Source organism: Marmota flaviventris, chromosome 18 (genome assembly GCF_047511675.1).
Source record: "Marmota flaviventris isolate mMarFla1 chromosome 18, mMarFla1.hap1, whole genome shotgun sequence".
In the NCBI taxonomy this organism is placed as follows: domain Eukaryota; kingdom Metazoa; phylum Chordata; class Mammalia; order Rodentia; family Sciuridae; genus Marmota; species Marmota flaviventris.
In genome coordinates, this window is record NC_092515.1 from 41,949,153 (window position 1) to 41,971,950 (window position 22,798).

The following is a 22,798-nucleotide window of genomic DNA, read 5'->3' on the forward strand; positions in this document are numbered from 1 at the left end:
CACACTTCTTTGAAGACTTTCTTATTATTAGAATTGATAACATTTCTTTTTTGGGGAGAAATTAATTAATTTCTAATTAATTAAAAGAGCAGACAAGTGGTGAAAGCAATGCATTTCTCAGCTAAAAATAACTTAAAAATATAATCAACAAGGAAACATTCTTTTAACACAATCATTAATTTTGTTGTGTTTTTGTAATAGTATCTTAGAATTGTACCACCATTATAAGATAATAAATACTTTAATTTCTTTATGTCAGCTGACCTATGCCTCTCTATGCTTTTATCCCTATTCTACAAAATGAAACAAGATTACGACATAACTAGAATGTGACCCCATCCCTCAGTCACTTGCATTCCAATCTCACTACACTTCTAATAAATAAGCTCTCTATTTTAAGTAGGCATAAGAAGTGCAGGCCAAATATTTTTTACCTACTGTTTGTAGAAGGAAGCAAATATTAGGAAGTTCAACCCAATATTAGAAAGTTTGGAAAATTTTTAAATCCTAAATTCTAACATATCAATTATATAATCCAATCTATTCATGTTTTCCTTCAGTCCACATGCATGCATCCTGTAGTTACAGTCAAACCACACAGGCAGCCTTCTATTTTTCAGCTAATTTAAAGCCATTTTTATTTTTCCACTTATGTACGTAGTCTTCTGACTTTTATTTTAGAATTTACAGAATAATCATTCAGAAGGTGTGCTTTAATTTATTTAACCCCCTTCTACCCTAAAGTTGCTGCTTGTTATTTTAAAGTAAATTGCTCATGACAAATAAAACATTGGCCCAGAAGGTGATGGAAAGGCAAAGAGAATAAACATTTAGGTGGCACTTAATAAGCTATTTTAAATTTAAGCCCAATGGAGAAAAGCTACTTGAAATTTTGCTAAAAATATTTGCAAAATTTTCTTCCCGTTACAAGTGTCATCTAACAAAGAATTTAGAGACCTAATGTGATAGCACTCATTCTATTATTTCTCAGGATTTCTTTGGATAAAGATTGTGGGAAAAGACTTGCTGAAGGATGTAGAGCAACCCTCTTACACAGTTGAAGTCAGACAGTGGTTGGAGCTGGGTTTTCTTTCTAGGCCTCTTCATAGTTTGGACATCTTCATGCATGATGGCCTCGAGACAGTCAGACTACTTATGACTACAGACTAGTTACTAACTGCTTCCTCCAAAATGGAGCATCCCAGCAAATGAAAAATGGACAAGTGAAAAATAGGGCCCTATGTGAACATGGTTACAAATGAGTCACAAATCTGCTCAAACACAAGGGAAAAGGAAGCAGAAGCCATCCCTTGAATAGAGAGCAGAAAGGTTCTAGAACATGTGGGCACAAGCTGATTTGAAAAACTTGCCCCTTGGGGTCAATGTATCAACCAGAAGAAGATACACAAAATTTTGGTTATTCAACCACCATCACACATTGGCTATATATGTCATCTCTAATTACAGCCTCATCACATAGCCATTGCCAATGTTCATCTAGATGCTCAGAAAGAACTCAAAATATGGTTGAAAATCGGTCTAACTTAGCATGATGGTTTTCATTTGATGAATATGTTAGGGGAACTTAAAGTTTTATCTACATTATATTAAAATGCCTTGTATACTAATTATTAATCTTATTTCTTCTTTTATAAATTAAAGATTTATGTATTTGGTTGTTGAGAACTTAATATTCTTCTGTGTTGGCATATGTGTATGTGTTCATTTTCTCCCGTGTGTGTGTGTGTGTGTGTACACATATACATACACATATATAAAGTATATTTTTATGTATGTTACATATTATATACATTTCTAATACAACAATATCATTCACAGCTAAAATTATTATATTTTTGATACTACTATGAATCCTTTAATTTGTTCACAATTATCAAGGTTTGAATTATTGTTCAGTAAATATTCTTTTCCCTTCTCCTTCTAATGTGGACTCACTTTAATACTCTGGCCCATTCACTTCAAGCTGTCAATTATATTGACATGGACATGACTCTGGGACAGGTATTAGTGTGCACACAGTTTACCATGGCACTTACTATACAAATGATCCATCATACACAAGTATGTCCCAGGCAACCACTGTCTCTTCAACTGTGGCGACAGATGAATGTACACACAGGTGGACCAAATCCAACCTACAGTCTGAGCTGAGCCCATCTAAAGAAGCCAAACCATTTATTGATCTGCATATCCCAAAGACTAAATTAAATATGTTTCTGTATAGACATTGAATGAACATTGTTTGTTATGCAGCACTATCATTTCAATAGCAATTAATATAATAACCAAATCTGCATATCAGTTTTATTATATCCACAAATCCCATTTTTGTCTATTAACCCAATTGACTCAATTGATTAATTAAATAAGTATCACAAATGTACAATGCAGGCTCAAATGTAGGGAAAATGAGACAATATGAACATTGTTGCCGTTTTTATGGTCACTTATTGTATTTACTAAATTAGGGATGAAGATGTGCAAGCTTCCCATTAAAAAGCTATGTTGGTGTGCCAGCTGGCTCTGGGCCATGATTTAAGAGAATAGTAATGAATGAGGCAGAGAAGTAAATGGCCACCATCTGTGTAAAGCTCAAGTGAGCTTGTTTGGACAAGGCTCCAGGGTCAAGTAAATGAAACGGACTTTAATTTCAAGATGCAGCTGTGAGGGAATAATTTCCCCCTCCTGCAAGCTCTGGTACAGGTGTGGAAGTCAGCAGTATGTTTTCAAATGGGATGGGATGCAGTTGTGTCTTGAAGGAACTGGCAGTTGTCATGTCTGAAGATCCATGTGAAGTGGCCCCTCAGCAAGTATCAAGAAATGGGAAAGTTATTATGAGAGTCTGTCTGAGCCAAAGGAGACAGCATGGGGGTTATACGACAAAAGGTATGTTTCTGCAGGGCTTATTAGAACATGCTGATTCCTTTTTCTCTGCAACCTGGATTACTAAGAATGATACTTTACTGAAGTGATTGAATTGCTAGGGTTTTGTTGCTAAGTATTTAAATTAAAGGAGAAAACACAGCTAAGCATAAGGATCCTAGTGATTAATGTTTCCCTCCAGGACAATGGGGCTCCATGCATTTTGAAAAGACTTGCATTTGCTGGGATGTATTGAAGAGTTTTTAAAGGAAGGCAGACATCATATTTCAGTTCAAAATGTCAAGAGAGCAACATGGGATTCAGGACCATCTTCTACTATGACTCATGCATATTTGGAACATTTGACATGGAGACTTCTGATTTTTTCCTCTTAGATGGTGTGACCGGCTTACTGATTTGGGGAACAGTTAGCCTGCTCAGAATAACAGTTAGTGACCTTAAAGAAAACATCTGTATATCTTAAAATGTCCATGGGATTATAGTCTAATGGCTGGAAGGTATATAGTGAGATGGATAACAAATTAAGTGATCAATAAATGCCAGATAATAACAATCACACATGAAATATCTTGGAATTGTTTCTGCAACTTGACAGTATAGGAAAGATATAAATAAACACTTGGTGAGAAAGAATTCATTTTCTTTGACTAAGGCATGAGGTAGTTTCTGGTGAGAGTAGGTGGAGTGGGGAGTGTGGAGAGAGTAGCCACTTTGAGATCCCCAAGTGGGAGGGTTGGGGAGTTGCGGGGTGAGTTACTAAGCTTAGCAGAAGGGAGGGCAGAGCATGAACAGAGGGATTTACAGACTTTCCAAAGGTCTAGGTGTGCCTCTGTGGGGCCTTGCTCATCACTCCCCTAGCACTGTTTGACTCCCTCAGAGCATGAAGCTGTGTGTGCCCTGGTCACTGGATAAAAATGTCCTAGAGGGCAGCACTCTTGTCCCTCTTTGCCTTGATCAGCACAGCCCCCTTCTGTCTCACAGGTGCTCAGTGCATGCTTGTGGATTTGAGGAGAATGAAATGGATTGGTATTTAGTGAAATTAATCGGGACTGCTATAGCCATTATATTGGGAAAAAAATTAGTTATGGCAGCCAATGAGAGCACGAACTGGAAGAGAGAAGGCCATGTTTATTATTGGTATCCGCGTAAATCGGTTTAAGCTGTTTGCAGAAAAATTGGCAAAAAAAAAAATTGCGTATATTAAGACACACAGACCCACTGGCTAACAATATTGCTTCTTGGAGCTTATCCTAAGGAAGTCATCCAAATAAGAAAATAAGTTTGTACAAAGATGTATCCACTGAATATACTTTCTAAAATGAGAAAAGAATTAAAGTATTTTTAACAGGTAGGCCATGGAGCATTGAAAATAAATGTGAAGAATGTACAAAATATGGGAAATGTTTGCATTATTAGATTAAAAGGAAATAAAACACAAGTAAAATTGTATGCATGTGATCGTTCGAACATGCAAAATTATGAAATAGGTATGCAGTGACTAAAGGCAATCTACTACAGAAAAAAATAAGTGAATGATAAATAATTTTATTGTTTAAATTGTTACCATGTTTTCCAAGTTTTACTTAACCTACAATTTTACTGTGATAAAAATAATTGAATGCAAATTGTTTTTAAAAGTTATTCAATATTTTACACATAGAATAAAGCACTCCACTACCTGTGGTGTTTCTTCCCTGAAGGATATTAAAATAAGGAACACAAACTATCAAATTATTACAACATTTTGCTTAATGATCATGTACTAGAATTCCACACAGGAGCGGTTTAGAGGAGGAATGCATGGGTTTTGCACATAGATGGGAAGACAGGGGTAAGCAGAATGAAATAAGCAAAGAAATATCAAGTGAATAGGATCTAAAAAGATGAAACTTTTTAAAATTCCAGGCAGAGTAAGAAAGAGGTGGTGTCCAAGGTTCCAAGTTTGCATCAGATGGACTAATGTTCGAAAGAAAAATAAAATTACAAATATAAATAAAAATAACAAATTCAAGTACAGGATGGAAGGCCTTATAGAAAATGTAAGTAGATATAAATCTTCATTCATGGATTTAACTGTAGAGATAGTGGAAAGATATTAGAGTACTTTGAAAGGGTAAATAAGTAAAAGTGAATTAAATATTAAAGGAAGAAAAAAAGATGACATATTCTACTAATGTATCAATTTCTAGATTTATTTACCCTTCTACTCAGGATTTCTTTTAGGCTTTCACCATTTACTTTGTGCTTAAAAGATTCATATAATTTTACCACTCATTTAACTTCACCAAAAATAATATTTCCACATTTTCTTTAAAATATATATATATATATATATATATATATATATGGCCTAATCCTAGATATGATGGCAAATTTTTTTAAAAATAAAGGAAAGGCAGTAACATACATTTCCAATTGACTTCACTTTGTGTTTAAAAATGTCTCTTCGTTGTAATTCATATGAGTCAATTATTTATCAATTCAGTAACGATTGTCAGTATCAATAGATAGGGAGTGAAACACAACAGACTCAAAGATAAGTGGTTTGAGCTTTACCATGCTGAATCAAGGGTTAAAATACAATTAAATATTAAATATGAGCTGATGATTTATCCCAATAGAATGAAATGAACATTGTGCATTACACTATGATTTTCCTACTGTCGTCAAATTATATAGGAGAGAATTTGTAACCCTTATTTTCTACGTAAGAATCTGAATTTCCAAGAAGGGAACTAGCTTAAGCAAGATCACATACGCCTATGTATAGCTTTTCCTTCAAACTCAGTTCCTGCCAACCACAAAATCCAATGCATTCTGATGGTAAACTCACTGAATTTTACTATAATCTGTTTAAATTACACAAAAAAACACTTACACAGCACCTGTGCCTTGGTAATTTGGAGGGTATTAATGGCATTATCCTAGAGATAGATGCACAACTCAATTTATTAATTTGAAAATTATAGAATATGTTATATGCTCCAGAATTTGGAGTAAAGAAGATTAAAAACAAGATCTTGTGCTTGTAGACCTTTAGGCTATTGGAGGGAGCGATGTATAAATCAAGTTAGAAATATCTTGCTCTGTATAATTGAGCTAACATCATACCAGTAAGATTTGAGCTGATTGTTTATATGGGATGAATGTTGTTCAAGAGAGAGTCATGATTTCCATTCCAACACTAGAGAAACATAAAGAATATACTTTAGGAGGAAGAGATGCCCTATCATACATGTCCATATTCTTTGCAATATCAATTACTACTGCTGATACATGGTCTGAAGCAGGGCCCTGCAGTATGTCCCTCTCCTTTTGTCAACATTAGTCCAGTGAAAAGGGGAAAATGTCATACTCTCTGATGAAAACGTAGTCCCTTTACTGAGTGAGATTAGTTCATATGTGCCAACAATCTGTCACTCTGCATCCATTTTAGGAATGACTGGAAATGATTCTGCTAGGAAAACATTGGATGAAGAATTGGTTTTGGGATACTGGTGCCTGCCACTCACAAGCGGCATCCCTTTTCAAATCTGGGTTGCCATAACAACCAGATAGCACTTTTGGTCCCAAACACAACAGACTCCTTTATGGTGATGATGATTATTAGTCAGTTTTGCTCTCCAGGGCAAAAATCTGATTTACTTTCCCTGAGGAAACTCACCATATGACATGCAAAATGTCAGGGAGAGAGAATAATACAAACTGGAAGCATGAAATAAAACATGGATGGGAAACTACACCCTGTAAGCCCTTTATTATTTTTAAATGAAAAGTTGTCAGATTATTCAGCCCAAAGTGTGATGTTAACTGTGTCATGCCTGTGAGCTACATGGTAGCTATTGTAAAGGCAGCACTTGTAGATTATCTATGATGAAGTGTTGGATAAAATGTGACACCTGAAAACTTTGAAGATACATGAAATTTTGACATTGTGCTGCAGACCTATTGATGCAAGAGGAAAATATATATATATGTATATATAAAGGAGATGTTTTCTCTTGTACACCAGCCAGAGTGAGACATATGCCTAGCTTCCTTTGCACAATTTAAGAATGGAAGAAAAGCAGTTTCACTCCCAGAATACAACAAGAGATCACAGTGACTATGAATGAGGTATCCAGCTCCACATGTACTGCTTCTGAAAATAAATAAATAATAAATAAATATGCAGTTTCCTTCCCAAACTAAGCCAAACCACTATGTTATCCTTTAATCACATTTGCCCTTCAGCCTGATCCAGAAGAATAAAACTCTTTGGAATCTCTTGCATAGGGAAAAAAAATGCACATGCTATTCAAGCCAACTATTTCTTTGTGGCATGTTTATCAGTAATGTGCCCCTGCCCAGCAAAACTGTGTCCTTGAACCAGGGATATAAAATGATACTATTAAGGGAGCCAAGCCAAGTCTGGTCAAGGAAAGCCATTTATTTTCACTGACCCAGCTGGTCAAGTGAATTTAGGTTCAGCAGCTTGGCTCACTTGAGAATCAAGGACTGCCATCATGCCGGTAATTACAGCAGGAAAGTGAATTTCAAGAATGAACAGGGCAAAAGGAACAGACTTCTCTGGCAACACTAACCTTCAGTTCAGTGGAGTTGCAAAGGTGAATAGAAAGCATTTATTTTAGGTGACTTACATAATAAAACACCTTCTATTCATGTCAATCGGGTTTTTATAAAAAGCATATTGAACACCCCAAACTTAGTGGATTGACATAATTAACACTACTTGTTGGAAATTCCACGGGTACACTGGACACTGCTAGTCTAGGCCATCTGGGGCTGAATGGTCTAGGTTGGCTGGGTTTAAATATTTGGGACATTGGTTAGAACTATCAAAGTGTCTAAGATGGATAGCACCCTTTCTTTATGTGGTTTCATCTTTCAGGAGATTCACTAGAGTGTCTTTAAACAATTAGATTAGATTAGAAAGTAAGAAATATGTTGAAGGTTCCCCAGCATTAGGAGAGAGCAAGTTCCAGTGCAGAATAATTTGTGATTTCTCTCAGAATCATGTTTGGCAAGTCCTCTCACTGAGGTACAATTCTAAAGGTGGAAATGTAAATAATACCTTGAAGAGTGGTTAAAAAAAATAGAATTCATGAGACTTCATTTTTAATGCACTTCCATATACTTACTATAATTGAGGATTACAGAATTTTTTGGTGCTTGAGAATATTTTAGTTGGATTTCCATTTATTGTTTTCTTTTGAAGAAGATGAGTGTTTTAAAATGTATTCAAAAGTGAAAACAGTAGCAACAGCGGTTTGACACATCTGTTCTATAAGATCTCAACTGCATGATTTGAAAATTGAGCCACAAAGTAAGATCAGTTGGATTTATATTTGTCTTATTTTTCTTTATTGTTCTACATGATAAAATAATTATGTAATCTGATTTATTTCTACCACAGTGACCATATGTTTTGGCAAGATATGAAAATATCTAGGAGGCATAAGGATGAAACATATTCTTGCCCTAATTTGAGACTCACAAAAAATATTTAGCCTTACTTTCATTAACTTACTGTGTTCATGAGCAATGTAAGAAAGACTATGTACTAGGCAGTTTAACATTTTAAAAGGTGTTATTACCTACTATGCAAGTCATATATTCTACTACAAAACATTATTCCAAAACTTAGTGGCTTAAAACATTATTTACCATCTCCCACTATTTTGGTAAAACAAGACTTAGAAGTGACTCAGCTACAAGTTTCAGTTAATCTTATTATGCTTATTAGTGCATATTAATTACATAAAATAATGTGTTTTTTGACATTTTCATACATATACATATTGTCCTTGGATAATCCTTCTTATTATCCTCTCTTACGGCCTCACTCCAACCTTGCAGTTTCCCTTCCTCCCTTTTATTAATAGTTCTCCTTCTACTTTCATGTTGGAAACTTGGGTTTTTCTATTCATTTGTTCATTTATTTATTTTTTAGATTCTACATATGAGAGAAAACTTGCAATACTTGCCTTTTTGGCTTATTGACTTAAAATGATGATTGTGAGCTCCATCCATTTTCTTGCAAATGATATGACATTGTTCTTCTTTATGGATAATTATAATCCACTGTATATATAAGGCACTTTTCTTTATCCATTCATCTGTTGATGAACATGTAGATTCATTTTGTAACTTGATTATTGTGAATAGTGTCATGATAAACATGAATATGCAGATGTCTATTTGGTATGACAACTTGAATTCCTTCCAGGAGTGTTAGAACTCAATGATATGGTATTTCTATTTTCAGGTTTTTGATGTTTGTTGGTGGTAGTGATGGTGGTGCTAGATTTTTTTTTTTTTTTTTGGTACTGGGGAGTGAATCCAGGGTCTCTTAACCACTAAGCCACATCCCCAGCCATATTTTTTTAACTTTTTATTTAAAGACAATGTCTCAACAAGTTGTGTAGGGCCTCATTAAGTTGCTGAGGCTGGCTTTGACCTTACAATCCTTCTGCCTCACCCTCCCAAGATCTTGGGATTATAAGCATGCACCACCACACTCAGCTATTTTCAGTTTTTTGAGGAAACTCCAAACTATTTTCCATACTTTGCAGTATCACTTCCTATATAGTTTACCGGTCAAGACAGGTACAAAATCCAATCAAATTCAAAGAGAGAGAATATTAACTCCAGTTCATCATGGGAAAGTGACAAGGGTCAAAAAAGTCATGGAGGACTAAAAGAAATTCTTCACTGGTTTTGGAAAAGTTAATGCACCATATGTAGAGAAACTTCAAAAGTTCTGATAAGAACCTTTTTCATTATTTATCTTACTTTTCATGGACATAGATTTTATTCTTCCTTGAGGAAATCTAGGTCATTATTGACAGTTGTTCATTGAACTTTGGTATTATCTTGGATTCAACCAAAAGAGGAACCAGATAAAGGACTTGGGTTCAAATATCTTATTTTGGAAATAATCCAAATGACATGGATTGAAGGGAAATGGAAGAAGAAAAACCATAACAAGATATGATCCAATGGACCCCAGCTATAGACGACTAGTATTTTCAGTCTTGTTATAATCTCCTGACAACACTTATGAACTCGAAGAATCCTACATCTAGAAGATGAAAGAATGGAGAATATATCTATCATCATTGATTAAATGCAGTCCCAGAGTCATTAATTCCTTTATTTTTCCATTTTGCTTATGTATGAGTTCCTGATGCATTTCATAAATGTCTCCCCCAAAAAGAATGCTCATAAAAGTACCATATTAGAAAGTAAGAAATATATGATACAAGTATGTTGAAGAGCTCTGAGCTGCACTCCAGCCAAGTTGGTAGAAGACTGCCTAGAACTGGTTACTCTAGTGATTCTGACCATGGAAATATACAGGGAAGCATTCCACTTGTGTGTAAACTCCCAGAGCGTTTCAGGCACCCTGTTTCCCACACTTAGAATGCTCTGCAATCTCTTAGGATCTAGTAATAGAGCTAATATATGTGCCATGTCTAGCTGGTATGGCACTGCCCTGAGAAGCCTCTGTGTTAGAGCCTCATCAAGCCCAGACCTTGTTTGCAGGCATATAACTTCTGGAAATAAAGGAACTTGCTTACTTGATAATTAAATGTTTCATCAAGCTCGGGTGCTTCTGGATCTGCTGCCTAACAATAACTTCAGACAATGGACTTTCTTGAGAACTTCACAAAGCTCCTAACATTGCATATTTTAATTACAGTATAAGTAACCTTACTGATACTCTAAACAATAATGTAGTTATGGCATTAATGACCTAACATAATCTATTGGTATAATTCAATGTGGCGACTTGAACAAAGAGCCACTCAACCACATTCCCTGCCTCTGCACCTTGTCTCTGTGTCACCCTTTATTTATTTCTTTACAGGTTACTACAGAAATGGCTGGCAAAAGGAATATGACTGAGATAATTTGTGCTGGAGAAATTTAGGAAACACATTCATTCAAACTAAAGACAATCAAATACTGAGCACTTACTCTGTGCTGACTATAGTCCTTAGGATTTGAAGAATATAAAAGGAAAACTTTTACACATTCTAGTTTAGTAAAACTATAAGAAATCAGCTTATCACAGCAAAATAAAATGAGTACTACGAGAAAAGAATACAATGAGTTGTTAGTAAATAGAAGAAATAGAAATAAGACGTGTTAGTCAGTTTTTCGTCACAGTGACAAAAATACCTGACACAGGTAACTTAGAGAAGGAAAGATTTATTTTGCCCCTTGGTTTCCCACATTGCAGTCCATGGTCAGTTGGCTCCATTACTTTAGGACTGAGATGAAGCAGAACGTCATGGCAGAAGGTCATGGTATTGGAAATCTACCAATTAATGCACTCCAGGAAGGAGAGAGAAAAAGCACAGAGGAAACAAACTGTGGGGAAGATAATATTTTCCAGTGCACATCTCCAGTACCCTGCTGCCTCCCCAGTAGGTTCAACCTCCCAGAAATCCATTCAGCTATCAGTGGATTCATCCATTGTTGAAGTTAGAGCCCTCATGATCCAATGCCCACTTTGGAACACGTGATATTTTGGAGTACTTTCCAGATTCAAACCAATAAGACAAGTCTACTAAGAAAGATCACCTTCACTATACTAGTCAGCTTTCTAATCCAATGACAAAATACCTGAAAACAACAACAAAAACACCTTAGAAGAGGAAGGATTTATTTTGACACAAGGTTTCAGAAACTTAAGTTCATGGTCATCTGGTTCCATTATTTATGGGTCTTTGGTGAACAAATACATCATGGTGGAAGGACGTAGTGAAACAAAGCTTCTCGTCTCATGGTGGCCCGGAAGCAGAGGTGGTGGTCAGGTGAAGAGAGAAACAGAGAAAGAGAGAAAGGCAGAGTAAGGGACCTGATACAAGATACAACCTTCAAAGACATCCCTAATGACCTTCTTCCTACAAGTAGATCCTGCTTCAAAAGTTTTCAACAACTCCCAATAGTACCACCAGCTGGGAACAAAGTCTTCAATACATGAGCCTTTGGGGGACATTCCAGGTCCAAACTATAATACCTGGAACAAACTTTGAGGGATTTATGTTTGAATAGATGTTCAACAAAGAATGATGAGGAGAAAAAAAATGACATAAAGATTATAGATGTAAAAAAGCCAAATTTTAAAGCTATGATAAACCCCCAGACAAAAATTTTATATGTAGATATTTTGAAAGGGAAAAAAATTAGTTATTCACCCAGGGTCATAGTACTTTTCAGTTGACAATTTAAACAAAACCCAGAAATCTTTTGCCCTCATCTAGTTTTTCTTTAGCAATTGTTTAGATTTACAAAATACTAGTTTCTAATAATTTATTTTGTAATAAATATCATTGCTCTTCTCATTCCTGTTTCTTTTTCTTCAGAGTTTATGCTCATTAATATGTTGAATATGTTGCTTTCTTTGAGTTTTCTTTTTATTGAAGGAATTGTGAATTTAAACAAGAATTTACAGTGAACATATTTTTACAGTGATTACTTATTTTAAAATTGATTCCCCTTTGATGGTGGCATGGCACAAAGTCTAGTTTTTTTGTTTTTTTACTTTGCTCTATTAAATTAATGTAAAATCTACTTTTAAATTTCTACATGAAACAGCAAACTAAGACAACTCACAATTGATATGTCTGACAGAGGAGTTAGAATAAGTCAAGGACAGAAAGCCAAAAGAGACTTGGTACAGACCCTGGGCTGGGGAATAGCAAGCAGCACATTTAGAAAAAAAAAGTGTCAGCAAAGTGGAATGGGATTCTGATTCCTCCAGCAGTCAACACTTTGGAAAATCACTTAGGACAGTTTTCACAAGATTTCTCAAGTATCCTAAGCAAATATGTGAGAAAAATTACACTAATGTTTTAGGAATGGATTTTCACCTTGTCTAAAATAATTCAGCAATTTTCCAGAAAGATAGTTTTGTTAGGTCAAATATTTGATTTTTCTAACCATTCTCTCTTCTCCCATTTTGGGGGTTAATGGATAGCTCATCTTTATAAAAGAGTGTAAGAATATACTAGGGATGGATCATTTTTAAAACAAAAGAATGGAGAGACACAGCAAGACATTGGAGACATCGTGGGTCCATTGAATCCAATGAATTCACCACTTTTTTGTGAGTATGCCCAAAAGAGAAGTATCTCAGTCATATACATTTTGTTTACTGAACATCTGTGAATCTTCGGAAAAGGAATAACTCTACCAAACAGGGAAAGGCTGACGTTGAGATACTGAGAAAGAAAAAGTAGGCCATTGGTTATGATGAACTCTATAAATAAAAAATGGAGCAAACTGTGATATGTATCAGTAAGTTTAAAAGAACATTGAATAACATATGAAGCACATGCATATGATGGGGGAAATACTGCTTTGGGGTGGAACTACTGGATAGAAGTTATTTTATACAATAGAATAGGAAATCAAAAGGCAGAATAAACTTGTGCTTTTCTAGTCTGAAAGCCTCCTTGGTAAAGTTTGTTTTCTGTCACCTTGAAGAAACAGAGGCACATTGGGAACATGTCAGCCTTTCTAGTGCACAAAACCACACACCCACTCTAGATTTGAAAACCACATCATTCTCATTTGCGATTAGTTCAACACACCTACCCTGAGTATCTACATCAAGAAGTAGCAAGTGATCATTAAAATCCAGGAGTTGTGCTTGAGACTAAGATTAAAAAATACCATGAGTATCATAGTCCTTGCACTAACATAACTGACCACCTATTAGGGAAGGTCTAAATTTTGTATTCAATGTGCTATGCCTTATGTAAAGGTAATCAAAATCACCAGAAGAATTTAGAGAAAGGAAGATGAAGAGAGAAATTCATATTGACAATGAATTATGGTCTGAGCCTTAAAGAGTGTGCTGACTTTATCCAAATAAATATAGTTCGAAAGAACAACCCAGGCTGAGAGAAGAACACGAGCTGATTCAAGGAGCCAGGAAGGAGAGTGGTGCTTATGGGATTCTATAAGTGCTCCCACACTGGAACTTTAAAATATTATGTGGGATGTAGCAGCAGCCATGAAGATGAAGGACTTACCAGTCAGGCCAGTAGGCTCCAAACTTAGGATTCCATTCTATGAATGTTGAATTTTGCATTTAGATGTGTAGATTCATGACATTCATGTCTGGAAACCAGAAAAAATGAAAAATTGACTCCAATGAGCCACATGAATAATTGGAATAAGTTAGTAAAGGTGTAGGAATTTGAAAAGCATTTAGGAGGAAAACTTACCCTTATATAGTAGTCGATATGAAATCAGGGGTGGGGAAAGCTTAGCACTCAGCACAATGCTTGCAAGTAGGTCCTGATATGGGCAGGAGAGTCTGTAGAGCCGGCAAAGCCCAACAGCCAACCCAAGGACACAGGATCCAGCAGCAGGAATCATAAGCCTAGAGACCTACTGGGAGATGGGCTGCCCACATGGTGAGATGGCAACAAATTAGAACAAGACTTAGCCATTGGCATGTTGGTGAGGGCTTACATGAAAAGTCAACTTGGGGCTGGACAGCTTGACTTTATCCCTTAAAGCTACCTTCAAATCTCATTTCAGACTTACCCCATATCTCTACCTATTCATAGGGAAATAAAACAGGATGGGCCAAGAAAATGCCAAAAATATATACTACCTAAAATTGTTGATATATATATTACCTAAAATTGAATTTAAATATCTGCTTCCTGATGGAAAATGCGTTTTAGATAGAAATTATTTTCAACTGAATAAAAATTATAAAATGCTCTATAATGATTTCAGATCATTAAGATGAGAAAACCCTTACCATGAATCATCCATATTTCATAGAACTGGGATAGACATTACCAAGAGAGAAAGGGGGATCAAGGTGGACCTTCCCTTTGTTTTAGGTTTGGATACTTTCAATATTTGACTTATTTTGACCCTCGGAATCAGAATGGATAAAGGGGGTGGACTGTAATATATTTTGCCAGGCCTGGACTCACAGCTAATGAAGCAGAATTTCTCAAGAAAGGTAAGTTCCCTGCTTTTAAATTAGTTTCCAGCCTGAGTGTAAAACTCACTTGAGTTTAGAATCACTGAAACTGCTCTAAGCACACCCAAAACATCACCTGAAGGCATCACTTAAAACCCACAGGGCACTTGAACTTGAATCAAAGAATCGCTCCAGGCTGTTCTTTATTCATCCACATGAAGTCCTCATGCATCACCTCTCCTCCTACCTCTCTGGACAAATCCCCTGATCCTCCCTTTCTCCCTTCATCTAATTCAGTTTTAATTTGGAAAGTAAACTCTGTTCACTTACCTTCGTTTTTGTCTGGCAGCCCCTGTGCTTCAGTCTTGGTATACCTCCATGAAAAAAAGACAGTCCAGCCTAGATCATGCCAGACCACAGCCCCTTTAACACAGAACCCCACCCCTTCCAGTTCCTGGATGTGTCTGTCCTTCTTACCTTTGCAAATGAAAAGAGAAATGTTCCTTTGATCTAAAAGTATTAAAACACAACTGAGTATTCAAGTACCCATAGAAATAGGATTTTAATTTATTAAGACCGAGACCTAGAACAAATGACCAGCTGTGTGGCCTTAGGCACTTATTGGGGGTTCTCTGGTATTTGGTTTAGCCATCTTTAAAGTTAGATTAGAGGAGATTGGGTGCGTTCAGGGTGGTATGGCCTTAGACTGGGAAATAGCATAGAAATGGAAGGAGACCCTCATTGTTATACAAAATTACATATAAGAGGTTGTGAGAGGAATGGGGAAAAAAACAAGGAGAGAAATGAATTACAGTAGATGGGCTAGAGAGAGAAGATGGGAGGGGAGGGGAAGGGGGATAGTAGAGGATAGGAAAGGTAGCAGAATACAACAGTTACTAATATGGCATTATGTAAAAATGTGGATGTGTAACCGATGTGATTCTGCAATCTGTATTTGGGGCAAAAATGGGAGTTCATAATCCACTTGAATCTAATGTATGAAATATGATATGTCAAGAGCTTTGTAATGTTTTGAACAACCAATAAAAAAAAGAAATGAAAAAAATAAAAATAAAAAAATATAGTTAGATTAGAGCAGGATTTCTGAACTTTGAAATTTTTTAAATACAGAGCTGGATAATTCTGTGTAAAGGAGTGGGGACTGTCCAGTTTATTAAAAGATGTCAGGATTATCAAAGTTATCCCAGGCATTGTCAAATGTTTACTGGGTCAGGAGTGGAATGCTCCAATAGAGAACCATGGGATGAAAGGTTCCCACTCCACAGGACTCTTGATACATGGAGTAAGCAAATGTACTTGGAAGTGCTGTGACATTGTAAGTGATCACATATGGGGTTGTATTTTTTGATGTAGCATAATTTGATCATCTTTAAAACTTGCCATTAATATGGTTCAAGCTATTTAACCATTGTAAGACATGAGAGATAAAGATATGACACTTTTAAGAATGCCAATTAAAGACTCATACAAGCTTAAATTATTTGTTTGTTTGTTTGTTTATTTTGGTGCTGAGGATTGAACCCAGAGGCTCTCTATCACTGAGCCACATCCCAAGCCCTTCTTTTTTTTTTAATTTTTTTTTTTTTTTTGAGACAAGATCTTGCTAAGTTGCTGAGGGCCTTGCTAAATTGCTGAGGCTGGCTTCAAACTTGAGATTCTCCTGCCTAGGTCTCCCAAGTGTTTGGGATTACAGGACTGCTGTGATTCTAAAAATTTAATTTAACCCTCCTGTGATCTTGGTCAACATTTTTGGCAGAAACCAAAAAAACAAAGATTTGCACTTCCCTGATAAATGCCCCTTAACTCATCTGAGCAGGATACATTTTAACAAATAGTTTATGGCTCTGTAAGTGTATATTCTTCAGATTCAATTACCAGTCAGTCTTTAGGGTTCAAGGATAGGAACATATTTTAAATGAATAGCCTCTCTGAACTTATTGGCATTTCCATAATATTACTCAGTAAAACAAATGCTGGAAGTCTATACTTTTAAACTTGCCATTCCCATTTTAAAATACTGTAGCCAAAATAGCAAAGCAAATAGAATGAATCTAAAGCCCTATAAGGAGTTTTCTTCAAGAGACAAAATCATATTTTAGTTTCCTTCCATTTATATTTATAAATTTCTATTTCCTTCTAAAAACATTAAAATTCCACCCTTTTCTTTATTTTTTTCCCTTTATCACTCCTCTGTCTTCCCCAGGCACTCTTGAGACACACACACACACACACACACACACACACACACACATCAACACAGGTCCACATGCATGTACCTGTGAACACACACATGATTTTTAACCAGCTCCCAAATATTAATTTTATGAAGAAAGGCACTTTGTTTCTAAATTTAGTGACCATGTGGGTCAACCACAGCCTTTAGCCACTCTACCATTAGCTCATGTCTATAATCCTGTTCTGCCTTTTCCTAAACATAGACCTGTGAAGTTACCATACAATATCTCCATTTCCTCATCTCTAATGTGTAGGCTTTCATGTCTTCTTTGAAATATAGATGTGAGTACTGAATAAAAAGAGCAATATTTACACTGGATAAAATATATTTGATATTTTTAAAAGGTTAATGTCCTTCCTCCTCTCATTCTTTTTCACTCAGTCACTGAATTTATAGCAGAGTGTGTATCTTGCCTGTTGCTCCTCCAGGTAAGTGAGGAAGGAACTTTTAATAAAATAGTTATGGCTTTCTTCTCTAATTCACAGAAGAGTTGTGCTGCTCTAAAGGCAGGGGAAATATCCATTACAAAAAGAAATCTATAAAGTTATGGATTGGAGTTTCCACTGGGGAAAATGATTTCTATTCATGCTTAGGTTGGCAACTCCTCCATTTAGTCTGGCTTCCCCCATAATAGAGGCTGAGACAAAGTTTCCTCTGAGATTGTTTTTATAGAAGTGTGACCTCACAGACCTGGAGGGAAAAGTATCTAGAAGGTGGAAATAAAACTCCTATGGACTTCCTGAGAAGAATATTGAAGTCATTTCAAGGACATCATTTGAGGGGCAGGAAAGAGGGTAGAGGTTCCTTTTCTCCATTGGTAGAAGTTTTACTCATGATGCTTCAACTCTTTCACAGTTCTGATTGCTTTGCACAGCTGTGAGTGCCAAGGAGATTCTCTGACATCCCACAGAGTAGGGACAGCAGAGATGTCCGTGAGGTAATAAACAACTGCATGAAGCTGGTCAGAAAAAAACAGAATGGCCCACTTCAACAGCAGCTGGTACTAGGGGTGAGGCCAAGAGGATCTGAAGACTTGCAGAAATGGTATTCGTTGGAGGGATGATATTAGCATGTGTAGGATCAACACTTATTTGTAGATATATTAGTGTATCTATAGGTAATTACTAAAGTTCTACCATATGCAAAGGGTGTTGTGTGTTGTAAGAGTGTGTCTTGTGTGTTCTAATGTGGTTACCAAAGGAGAATTGACCTCTTCTCAGCTGGCTTCTATAATTCAAGAAAAGTCAAACAGTTGGTAGTCAGTGCTAAGAGTAAAAATTTGGCAGGGAATTGCCACAGTCTGGCTGGGCACAAATGCCGCAGTCTGGCTGGGCACACAATCACGAGCCACCACACAGCTTGTAGATTCAAACAGCAACTCTTTATTCCCGAACTCACACCAGCCATCTACAATCACGTTCTGGGGAAATCCACGTTCTCTGCCCAAATCCACGTTCTCTCCCAAATCCACCTCCACTGGGCTTCTATCTCCAAAATATACTGGGCTTCTATCTCCAAAATATACTGTCTGAATCCCGTGAGAACTCAAGGGGAACTCAGGCAGATACGCCCTATTCCCAGCAGGAATAATCTTAAACCTTAAACCTGGAACCTAAACTGGGAATGCCCTAAACACGATTATCTTAAAACCGGGAACACCCTAATCTGCCTTGGTCCTTGAGCAAGGTCACCTACATTCAATGTCGCTGCAACATGTCAGCAACATGGGGTACGCTGGCAAGGAAATTGTCATACCTACTTGGCTAATGGCTCCCAGCAGGGAATCAAAGTTTTTTTTTCATTGTTAATCACTATGCAAACAGATAAAAGATGTCATTGCTTTCTACTGCATAATACATGTGATTTAGGTCATCATCTTGGTGGAGCAGATTACAAAATTTGGTAGAAACGATTTCCACTAAACTGATATGGAAATAAATAAGCTGTGTTAAACAGGGATTCTGTGGCTTGGCTCCAGTTGATAGATTGCTGAATCTCCTACTAATCTGTTGGCTGTGCAAGTCCTTTCCTCTTTACCAGATTCCTGTTTTCTTTGCTTTACTTGATTCAGACTTTTAGCTATTGCAAGCACCACTTTTGGCCTGGTGTGAGAACCTTCTGCCTACAGAGAGGAGTTCTGTTTCTGATCACCATTAATAGTTCTTTTAGTTCTTTCCCCATCTATTCATTTCATGAGCTGCTCCCTCCTCAGCAAACTACACCCTAATAATATAGGATGAACCTGGGTTTTCTAGTTTTCTACCTACTAATTAGAGGAACAGCTTCCTCAACTATGTTCGTGACTATGTGGATACTCTGACACAATTCAAGCTTCACTCCTTTAGATTCAACTATTCTTTAGAATAATGGTGGTAGTCCAAGTCCGAACTGATGTTGGATATATGATGTATTGGGCCACTTATACACCTTAATTTAATAACTCCTCAAAATTAATCTGCCAGTTATGTGCTATCATTTTTACCGTTCTTCTTAGTAGTAAACTGATATAAATAAAAGTCAAGTCAGTGAAACACAAAGAACCACACATGTATCCAGGATTTGACATCCTTTCTATTGACTGGAGTGCCAAAATGCCACTTTCAAGATTTTTTGATCCTTGAGCTCCTGGTAGAATTATGTTTCAATAGAAGACTGTGGGCTTTCCTTAGATTAGGCAGCTGTATTCTAGTTCTCTTTCTTCTTTTGGAGTGTTGAACAATCTGAAGGAGAATAGAAGGGTATTCTACTCTCTCCTATACTCCCAAGTTCCTGCCCCCAATACCATCTTGATTTTTTTCCCCTAGTTTTTATCTAATATGATAACCATTCTTCTTTGGATAGAGATTTCACTTTATAACCATACTTTCCTTGCCATTTATAACTTACAGAATATTTAAGCATAAGGCTTCTTTGCATGTGGTCTAACATAACTCTTATGGGCCAGGCTATATGGGCGATGACCAAACAGACTCTATTTTACCCTGAGACTCCGTATCATGTAAGAAATGCTTCTCCCATGGGAAAGCCCCACCTCTGTACCCATTAATTGTTACCTAGCATAACATACTTGACAACACAAAATAGCGATTGTTCTCTTTGTTTTCCATTTTTCTTGGGCATTGTACCTTGTCTGAGATGGATTGTCTAGATGTTAGTAACCATTCTCTAACTTGTACTCAACTAGGGTCATGTTGACCCACTTCCCTTCTGCTTGCTTGCTTCTATGCCAACCTGGAAAAGCCTGTGGGAAATACCAATGTACCTATTGCATTGTCTCACTAACTGCCCAATTCAGCTTCTGTACCTGCTTGCTTGCCCCTGTGTCAACCCAGATGTGGTTTTTGCCTTTAAATATCCTAAAATGCTCAGGCTCGGGGCTGTTCCTTACAGAGACAGTTATGGGTCCTTTGGGGAGTAGTCCCTGGCCAGCCCGCCTGCTAAATAAAGACTCTTCAATTTGAGCAAAACTGAGACTTGGTGTGTTTTCTGAGCAACCTGCACAACAACAATGAGATTAGGGACAAATTATGCCAAACTTGAAAATAAAACTGATGACTATGTGTTCTTTCGTGGTCACAGTTGGTATGATGTAACAGGCTACATGTTTTAGTCAGTTTTTTTTTTTTTTTTCTTTGACTAAAATACTAACCAGAACAATTTTAATGAGGAAAAGTTTATTTCGGGGCTCATTGTTTCAGAGGTTTGGTCCATAAACAGCCAGCTCCATTCCTCAGAGCTTCAGTTGAGGTTGTACATCATGGTGAAAGAATGTGGCAGAGGTAAGCATTTCACATGATGATCCAAAAGCAAAGAGAGAGACTCCACTTGCCAGACACAAAATATATACCCCAAAGGCATGTCCCTAATGACCTACCTCCTCTAGCCACAACCTACCAGCCTTCACTTACCACTCAGTTAATCCCATTAAGGGATTAATTCACTGATTGAGATAAGATTCTCCTAACCCAGTGATTTCTCCTCTAAATCTTGCATTGTCTCACACATGAGTTTTTCGGAGACACTTCACATCCAAATACAATACTACTCCAGGTGTTCTTTGATTCTCTTGGAGAATGTATGTTTAATTGATTTTGCCATTTGTAATTGTATTCAAGTATAAACGTAATTAAGTTATATGTTAATTTATAAATTTCAGTCTGTAGAAAAGAGAACCCCAAAATTACAATGTCATACCCTAAAGGGACAGTAGGCAGTTTTATAACTAAGTTAGTGATTTTTTTTTCTTTTCTATCATGCTTCAATTTTTTTAGTTTTTTTTCCTCACGGTATATATAAACCCTTCTTTCTTATTTTCTGTGAGAACCATGTTTACCATTTTTGTTGGTCCCTTCATTAATTAATGTGTTTAATAAAAATCTTTGAAGTATGTTCTTTCCCTGTTTGTAATGAAAACCCTGGTTTTTACCTTTTATAAATTTCTACTTTAACAATGATTACTTTAATGCTTTTTGCTTTCTCATTCATTAATTCATTCAGACCTTCTGTCATCCATTTCATGAATTTTTTTAGCAGCTTTGTGCTGAATTTTGTTATGGGTGCTTAGGAATACAGCAGGAAGAGCAGTAAATCTCTTCTTTCTTTGAGGTGACAGGCAAAAATATGAGCTACAGGATAATATGAAAAGTTAGGAATATTTACTTAAGAGCCACAAGTCCCATTTTTACCTAAACATCACCTTGGAAGATAATAATCAGGTAATTATCAGCATTTGAACCATAAGTATTCTAAGTGTGTAACTTTTTTATCAGAGCCAATTATCTTCATTGCAACCTGTTCCTTATGTAATTTCCATGCCCTCGGTCTTGAGAAAATGTTTTGAGAATGAAAATACCTGGAACTTTTGCATTTTTGAACACGTGTATTCCTCATACTTTTGGGAAAATAGTCAAATCATAACTTTAAAACAAGGTTTTGTCTGGGGATATGAATTCCAGGGTTTTTTTTTTTTTTTTTTTTTTTTTTGTGTGTGTGTGTGTGTGTTTATATTTTTATTTTCTAAATATTTAAAAATGCAATACCGGACAAGTTACATTTCATCTCATTCTGGTCCTCAGCTATGTTGGTCTTAAAAGATCAGATTGGACAAGGTGACAGCTGATGTTTGTTCCAGCTCTAAATTCTACAGACAAGACAAAAAGTTAAACATATAAATATCATTTCAGGATCTAGTATTCGCTATGCTTACTGCATACTTTAATTTATTAATATTAGAGTTCATTAGTGATTACTAGAATTAATTAATGCAGCAGAGATTATAAACTTGTACCAAATTTTGTCTGGTTTTGTTTTATGAGATGTGCAATAAATCAGGTCTTCTACCAGTTAACATTCCGTTGCGGGTCTTTCTTACATTACTGCCTAATGAAAAACAGCTAATTAATATGCTTCTAATAACTACTGAACCATATCCTTGGCACCTAAAATCAACATTCACAAGTAGCTGGAACCATGAGGCACAGGCATGCCTGTGACTTCCAATCTTCAGGGAAGGCTGTGAATTCCATATAGTATCTAATGAATTATTTATAGTAGTAAAAATGAACTGAAACATGCATATCAGCCATGGGGAACAGTGAACTGTGGTGGCACTTAGAGCACTGGGCAAAATCTGACTGCCAGGCCCAAGATTCGCTTTGAAATTCTTTGTATGT